This window comes from Camellia sinensis, chromosome 1, assembly GCF_055761805.1.
Source record: "Camellia sinensis isolate YWXY chromosome 1, ASM5576180v1, whole genome shotgun sequence".
In the NCBI taxonomy this organism is placed as follows: Eukaryota; Viridiplantae; Streptophyta; class Magnoliopsida; order Ericales; family Theaceae; genus Camellia; species Camellia sinensis.
The window spans coordinates 28,028,215-28,036,994 of NC_138961.1; positions in this window are offsets into that span (position 1 = coordinate 28,028,215).

Below are 8,780 nucleotides of genomic sequence, written 5' to 3' on the forward strand. Positions count from 1 at the left end.
GATACGAAGAGAATGCAAGGAAGTTTGAATGGGGTTTGGATTCCATAATTAGAAGAAAGTAGTGGCTTATGTGCCCAATGGGACATGTTTCTAGTTTAAGGGGGATAGACAAGATTCCCTAACCACAATGAAACATAAGACATGTTGATACGATCAAATTGTGGGATGGATAGCAAGTTTGATTCTCAATGAGAAAGAACGGGTTAAGATGGAACTTCTTCGAGTAGTTCGTAAGTATGCAGACGTCTTTCCTGAGGAATTACCAGAACTACCAACAACCCAAGAAGTAGACTTTAGTATAGAGCTACAAGCTAGGACTGCTCTAATTGTAACGTCCTAACTTTCGGGCCGTTAATAAATCAATTCAGCCTTAAATTTAAAACTCTAACTAATTAATAATCTCAAAAAAATACAAATTTATCCCCAAAATAATTACACAAATGTATCCAAAATATATCTTATACAAATCTCAAAAAAAATAAAATAAAATAATAACATTTAGTGGTGACCGCAAAATATCTAACTCTAATAACTTCTTTGGAACTTTAAATCCAATCTCCACTAAATTGCTCTGCACTTGAAAAATAAATTAATTTGGGAAGTATACAATAAGATAGGAATAACAAAGTTCGGACAAAGAATAAATTCACAGGGATCCAATAATTACACAAATGATTCAATTCGAGATACCAAGCAATTTATCAAATTGCAGAAATAAGTCAACTCGACATATGATAATTTATCCAGAATCAAATACGCAGTCCTACTCAGTACATGACCAGTGATCGCCCTCACCCCCCTCACCCAAGCACAACCACTTATTTGGGCTATTGGTACAGAGCATATTGGCAAAGTCCACTCAATTTATGTATGGAGCATTTCAACGTCATTTAGCTAGACAAATCAACATTTCCAACACAAAATAACTACACAGAGTTCATCAAATGACTAGAGTAATCAAACGAATCAACAAAGAATAATTCCACAGAATTTATCAAATTATCAAAATCATCAAGAGGAGTACAAATTGAAGGTGATTAAAATAACACTATTTGCAAAGAGATTTAAAGAAAGCATATTGTATACTATCTGAATTACCTCAAATCAATCTCCTCTGTCGCCAACACTCTAATCTCGATATTTCTCCATGAATCTCCAAAAATAACTTTGATCTTACTTTGATAAAACCTAAAACTCTCATTTGCTATATCACCAAGGCAAAATAGAATTTCCAGATTCAGAACCACTTAAAGATTGAAATTAAAGGACCATTTCAAAAAATTTTCCAAGCCTGGCCTTCGTATGGTTCGTATATAATTTCATCTAGTTCTTAGAACATTTTTTGGAAATGGAATAGCTTTTCCATATTTTTAGTTATTTAAGAAACACTCCATCACTGTCCAGATTCATCGACCATTATGAAAATCGGATTTTCTCACAAACCGCTCACTATTTTCTAATGAAACCAATTTTCCTTGAAATCTAACTCTTTAAGGAAGGTTTTGAGATAAAAATGATCTCAAGGGAATTTTTATACATGTTTCTAGAATTTTTGAAAGTTGGTTGTAAAACAGGTTTTTTATGCACAATACTCAAAATAAGAAGATTGGTGAGAAACGTGGGCAACTAAGGGAAATTTTTCACTTCTCTTGTGATGAAAACATGATAAATAATATGTATTAAACTCAAAAATTTAAGGTGAAGGTGTGCCTTTGGAAATTTTGAGAGATTGATATGGAAAAAGGTAGTCTTACACTGATTAAGAGAAATACTAGAAGGGTAGAATGAAGGCTCAACTTCTTTCATTTTTAACACAAGAATACCATCAAAACACATCTAAAATGAATGTTTAAAACTTCTAAAAGCATGTATTTGGAAGGAAAAATAAGAGAGAGTTGTGTTGTGGCTTACTTTAAGCTTGTTGGAATTACTAGCAAACTTCTCTTCCTCTCCTATCTTCCACTAAGCTCACCCTCCTCCCTCTCTTTCTCTCAATCAAATATAGTGTGTGTGTGTGTGTGTGTGTGTGTGTGTATTCTTGTAAGTGAAATGCTAAGGGAGGGGTTGCTTTTATAGAAAAATTGGTGTGAAAGGTCCAAAATGCCCTTTGGTTGGAATTGAACGAGATGTTTTGGATTTAGTTTGAATCTAATGGAATAGTGAATGATTAGAGGCCTTAATTATGCTATTAATCATGATCTATTTGGGCTCTAGTTAGGATGGAACTTGAGGTGGAGACAAGGTTCTATGTTTTGAGGTGCACTAGTAAACTTTTTCCTTCATTTCATGGATACAGTTTGAAAAAGTTATATCAATTTCTTTTCCCAAGGGTGGCTAGCCATATGCAAGGAATTTGGGAGATTTTCGTTGATTTTATATATATGAAGATATTTTGTGTACAAAATTATTTATTTAAGAAAGGTACAAGTATATGTGTGTGTGTGTGTGTGTGTGTGTGTGTGTGTGTGTGTGTGTGTGTAATGGTACTAGTTTGGGGTCAAAATGTGATTCAAGAAAAATGTGAGGGCTTGGGCTCAATTAAAATATCTGTTTCAAGTGTAGAGTTAATAAATTAGTGTTAGGAAAAATAATTCAATTTATATTATCTTGCTTTGAATTTAAAGGTGAATAACCGAACGAAAACTGTGAAAAGTGGAAGTTAAGGTTTAGAGAGATTAATCTAAAATTTGAGAGTTAAATAATTAATATTAGAGTGTTACAAATGATTTCTATGCTTCCAGGGTCGATTAGGGTTTGTATAGATTCATCCGTGATGCATTTTCGGTTCTAGGGTTTAATTTACGAATAATCAACAAACTAAGGGCTTTATTATAATAACTCAAAATTTAGGGACCTAATAGCGTTTACTAAAGTTAGGGTCTCACACCAATATCAATGTCCCCTTATCATATGGCACCTGTGGAACTATGGAAATTAAAGACAAACTACAAGAATTGCTTGAAAAAGGATTTATTAGACCGAGTACCTCCCCGTGGAGAGGACTTGTTCTATTTGCCAAGAAGAAGGATGTGATGTTAAGGTTATGCATCGATTATCGTCAACCCAATCGAGTCACGATCAAGAACTGGTATGCACTTCCAAGAATTGACGACCCTTTTGATTAACTTAGAGGTTCATAGCTTTATTCGAAAATTAATCTCAAGTCAAGGACGAGGATATACTGAAGATTGCATTTCAGACTAAGTACGATCACTACGAGTTTGTAGTAATGCTCTTTGGACTAACCAATGCACCAACAGTATTCTTGAGTCTAACGAACAAGATCTTTACACCATACCTCAACCAGTTTGTAACAGTGTTCATTGACAATATTTTAATAAATTCAAGGTTCAAGGAGGAGCATGAACAACATTTGAGGATTATTCTTCAAGTCCTTAGAGATAACCAACTGTATGCCAAGGCAAGTAAATGTGAGTTTCGGTTAAAAGAAGTAAAATTTTTAGGACACGTAGTATTTGAGAAAGGGATTACGGTAGATTTAACCAAGGTAAAAGTAGTCTTGGATTGGAAGCAACCAAAGATTGTAACAGAATTCGTAGTTTCTTAGGACTGAGTGGGTGTTATCAAAGGTTCATTCAAGATTTCTCTAAACTAGCCAAGCCAATGACACAATCGATGTAGAAAGGAGTAAAGTATGAATGGAATGAAGCTTGTGAAAGGAACAAGTGTTTCAAAGTGCATAATTGCATCCTCATCCTATCCTAGGCATTCTTAAGCCATGGTTTAGGCCATAATAATGAGGATATGAATTAGAAACATACTAAGGAAAGAAATGTAATAAGTTAAGTATCTATGGAACGTGTGTTTCAATGAGTATTTGTTATGTGTCTATATAGGTCACGCGTAACCGTCCGTCTGATCTGTCTTTGGAGCTATCTGTGAGTAACAGCTTTGTAAAGATATGTTCGCTTATATGTATTTTCTGATTATACGTTAAACTCTGTTTCTGAAATGTTATTTTCGAATTAGAATGAATGATTGTCCAATTTTTGAAATTTATTCGTGGCATCTTTAGCATCTGTATTTAATATCTGTTATCTGTCACATGGTACCAGGATTTTATATGGGTTCCATTAATGGAACTCATTATGCATAACCAACTATCTGATCTGCAAGTGGGTCTTAATGATCATCTCATGTGAATATGGGTCTTTATGACCAATCTGCTCTGTGTAGCTCGTCTTTCATCGCGCCCCATTCGGAGAGCTCGAATTGGTCCTACAGTTCGGACTCCTGTCACGATTCTGAATCTAATCTCATAAAGTGCAATATGAGACTGATAAACACCAAAGAGTCCAATCCAGCAAATTATTTTGGAAAATTGATTTTGAATCAAATAATGCCAAAACTGGACTACTTTGCTAGATTACAGAGTTACCACCTAAATATTTTATTTTTGAGAAATTTAGGAAACCTTGACTCGTGCCAAAGGCCATGTATCCATCATCACCAAAGTTGTCTCGGCTCGGGAACTTGGATACGAGAGGGGAAGGTCCTGAAATTAGCACTCCTGCTCGCCCGATCAAAGGATCGGCCTCTACTAAACATGATATGTTGTTTTATAAACCTCATGTGTTCTTATCCGGTTATTAGCTAACTTTACTATGTGACGCACACAAGCAAGTATAGACTAAATCGCTAGAATTGGAATGAATTCAACGCATGTTTACTTTCGAAAATGGTTTGAATTTGCCATCCTCAAGTGGGCTAAAACGCGGATTTGCCACCTCAAGTGGGCTTCAAGCATAATTTGCCACTTCGCAAAGTGGGCTTAAAACTCACATTTGTTGAATTGTTCCAATTCAAACAACCAAGCCTTCATCCACAGGCATTCATGCAGTTTATCATGTAAGCACATATCCTCATGGCAAGCATGCGAAACATGGCAATATGGCAATCACATTCATGCAAGTATGCTAAAGCATAAAACTTACCAAATACTCTAAGCCAAAACAAAAGCTAGTTAGAAGAATGTATGATCCTAACTATACAAGATGCCTAATGCAACACATACAATATGAAATTAATAGGCTCGGCTACTAATATGGCATACGATTCGATTTGATAACATGCTTTGAAACACGTATTCAAATAAGTGTATTGAAATTGCAATGCAGATTGAATAATGCACCTAGCCTCGGTGCATGTATGACAAATGAATGATGCAAACATGCAAGCATAAGGTATGCAAATTGAAACATGATCCCTAATCTAACCATCGAAAGCGGATAAATAAAAGGGAGAAAGACGTGGGGTTAGAAGACATGCACACACGCACGCACACTTATTACAACATTATTCCCTCACGAAAGAGGGTCCGAATGAATAAGCTAAATAGCTACGCTAATTAAGCTAATTATTACAAACCAAAACTAATTAACTAACTCATTCTAAGCTAATTAATTACAACATTTGTATGAATGAAATAGCTAACTTATTCTAAGTTAACAAAAGCGACTAAATGGCCACAAGGGCGAGGGATGCATGCATGATTGGTTGATCCACCCGAAAAATGCCATTGCCTTGCCATCGGATGCCTCTGTTTGCACTCGTTTGATCTCTGAAAATTGTACCAACTCCTAGAATACCTATGTTCTAACTCAGGAGCACATTTGTGCAAAAATTGACTGGTGGCCGGTTGGCTACAAAAGGTGACTGTCGGCTACCTCAACTGGCCGGTTGGCCACCACATCCCCGGACTTCTCATTTTGCTGCAACAGAGAGCAAACAGAGGCAAAGCAATGTATTTTCATGGAATGGGTGTACTGTTGCTCTCCTTATCATTACACAAACTCAAAAGAAGGTAACTCTTGGCCTTCAAACCATCAATCAAGCATTTTCAATGCATGATGGCTAGAGAGCCAAGTTTTACAAGCTTAATGAATGCACAAGCAAGACCAAAACAACCACCACCCTATCATGCATGATCAAGGGTGATGGTGACTAAGAAAAGTGGCACGTTTCATCACTTTGAGTATGAAACGTCCCATTTTTCTTGTATTTGGATTAATGTCTGATCCGAACACATGCAATGCAACACAAAGATGCTTATCTTGTTCATGTTTTACTTGTCCAATTTTGTTTACACATTTTACATTACCAAATCATTCTTTAACCAGTTAAGTCCAAGGTGAGTGTCCTCTAGTGAGAGAGGGGTCAACCAAAGGATGACTTAAGATATGAGAGAGATCATGCCGTTGGCTAGTAGAAACCCTCAAAAGAGGATTAAAACCATTAAGCACGAGTCTCAATCTCAAGCTTAAACACAACCTTAAGGCTAACCAACCTCAAAGAAAATGGAAAAGTGAAGAAATGAGGGAGGTTACAGATATTTCAGTGCTGAAATGACATGCAAAATGACACTAAATCATGCAAGCAACACATTCAAGACATGCTTAAGAGCCTAAAGCATTAAGCTAGTGAAGATCACAACACCATAGGCATGCACTACAAAGCTCAACTGACCAAACCAGCTCTGGACAGAGTTAAAATATGCCAAAATATTGGCTAAAACATACTGAGATTGAGGCACAAAAAGCTAGAAAAACATACTCATATATTAGCTTGTAAACAAGACTCAAGATACAACTCTCAAAAGCAATGAAAGAGTGAAACAAATGAGCATGTGACAGAGTTGTATACACTGAAATTACATGTTAAAAGACACTACAATATGCAAACAATTCAAGCATAACATGTTTAGAGGCCTAGAATGCCAAGCTAGTAAAGCCATTTGCACTACAACTATACAAAACAAAGCCCACATGACCAAAGCAGCCCAAAATAAGGCTAAATCATGCCAAAACAGAGGCAAACACATGCTGGAAATAAGCTAAGTTAAGCAACAAAAACATGCTACCATGTGATGCTAATTAGGCATGGAAGTGAGACACAAGGAGGGGAGGTTAACCCCTCCATTTTTGGACTTCAAAACATGTTTTTTACCACTGAAATAACTCTGAATTTCAGTGGTTTAAAGGCCTAAAAATTTTGACTTTAACATGCTAAAAGATGGTGCAAAGTTTCACACAAATAAGCAACAAGAAGGGTAGACAACACCTTAGCACAAAATGGCTTTAAACCAACATGTTAAGGCCCAAAAATTAGAGTTTTTTGTAGTTGAAAACTAGGCCCAAAACAATGTAAAAAGATGGCCAAGCAAGTGATTAAAACTAAGCCTACAAGGTAAGCAATATACCTTTCGAAGCTTAGCACAAAACAGGCACTTTCTTAGGCTCAAACAACCTTCCAACAACCCAAAATAGGTTCCAAGAGGCCTTAGCTCCAAGGTTGTCCAATTTGGTTAAGGGCTAGTGTGGAAATGTGTAGAGAATTCTAACTATCAAGCACAAAACAAGACGAGAGAGAGAGAATTCTAGAGAGGGAGGGAGAAATTTGCTCAAAAATATCCAATCTCTTCAAATAAGGGAAAGACCCCCCTATAGACAGAAATTCAAGTCAAAGGCTTGTATTCATCCCTCCATACACGTGTATGGAGATGGCCTTCAGTGAACAACAGCTGGCACAGCTGGCAAAGAAATATCTGAAAAAGGAGAAAAAAATGGCCATCGGCCACTTTAGGTGGTCGATCGGCCACCTCAACTAGCCGACTGACCACTTCAAGTGGTCGACAAGAGGGACAAGTGGCCGACAAGGCCCCTCCCCCTTCCAGGCAAGAGGCACCAAGGTTTGGCCCAAAAACAAGTACAAAATAAAAAAGGGTTTAGAGGCTCAACGACAAGGCATTCCGCCGAGAACTTCGGGCGCTCAAAACAAGCACAAATAAGCACAATCATCGAGTACACAAACGATGATGTCTAAGTCATGAGGTCGGTCAAAAATGGGGTGTCTACACTCTGCACGTGGGTCGTTATAACCAATCTGATCTGTTAGCTAATGGATGTATCACATATGATTGTTTACAAATCTGAATATCAATATGAATCTATTTTTGTTCTGAATTCTGTTATGGACATCATTCATCAAAACCTTTACTCTATTATTATTCACTGGGTTCCAACTCATTATTTATATTATGTATGTTGGTGATCAAGCGCGTGACTAGGCTTGAGACTTCCAGTCTGGATCTGTTCTGTCAACCAACTTGTGAGCATCCCGAAGAGGTTCCGGAAATTTTTTGTGATCAAGACTCGTGGTCAATGTTTCATGATCAAGTTTTAAGTTTAATTTCTTTGGTTTTGTTTGAACGACTTTTTGGTTACTCTGTATTAGGGGTAAATCCCTTTTTGTTATCTGTATTTGTGGTGACACTTGAATGACATCATTTGTTATGTAAATTATAGGTTTAAATTTTCCGTCCCATATAAATCTGCACAGCTTTATGGACATTGAATTTTGCTATTTGCTTCCGCTAGTCCCTTATTTTGCTAATATGTCTCAATGACCTTTGGTAATCTTAGGATTACTGGCCGATTAGGACGATAAACCTATAAGGGCGAGTTTGGGTCATGACAACCATTGTACCACCTTTGGACAAGGCAACATTCTGCGTCAAGCCAGATGTTATTTCAATCGCTATGGCAGCATAATCGACTATTCCGAAGAGTTTGAATTCAACAAACCTACAAGTCAAATTATTTATTTATTTGTTCTTAATATAAGCATTCTATTTTGCATGCGGCCGAGCAGATCACGGAGATTGGCTATCGCTATTATGACGTCGTCGAGATGATTAACTAGCTAAAAGGTGAAGTGTCAACCGAGCAAAATAAAGCAAAGTCAGTAGCTGTCGAATTAGC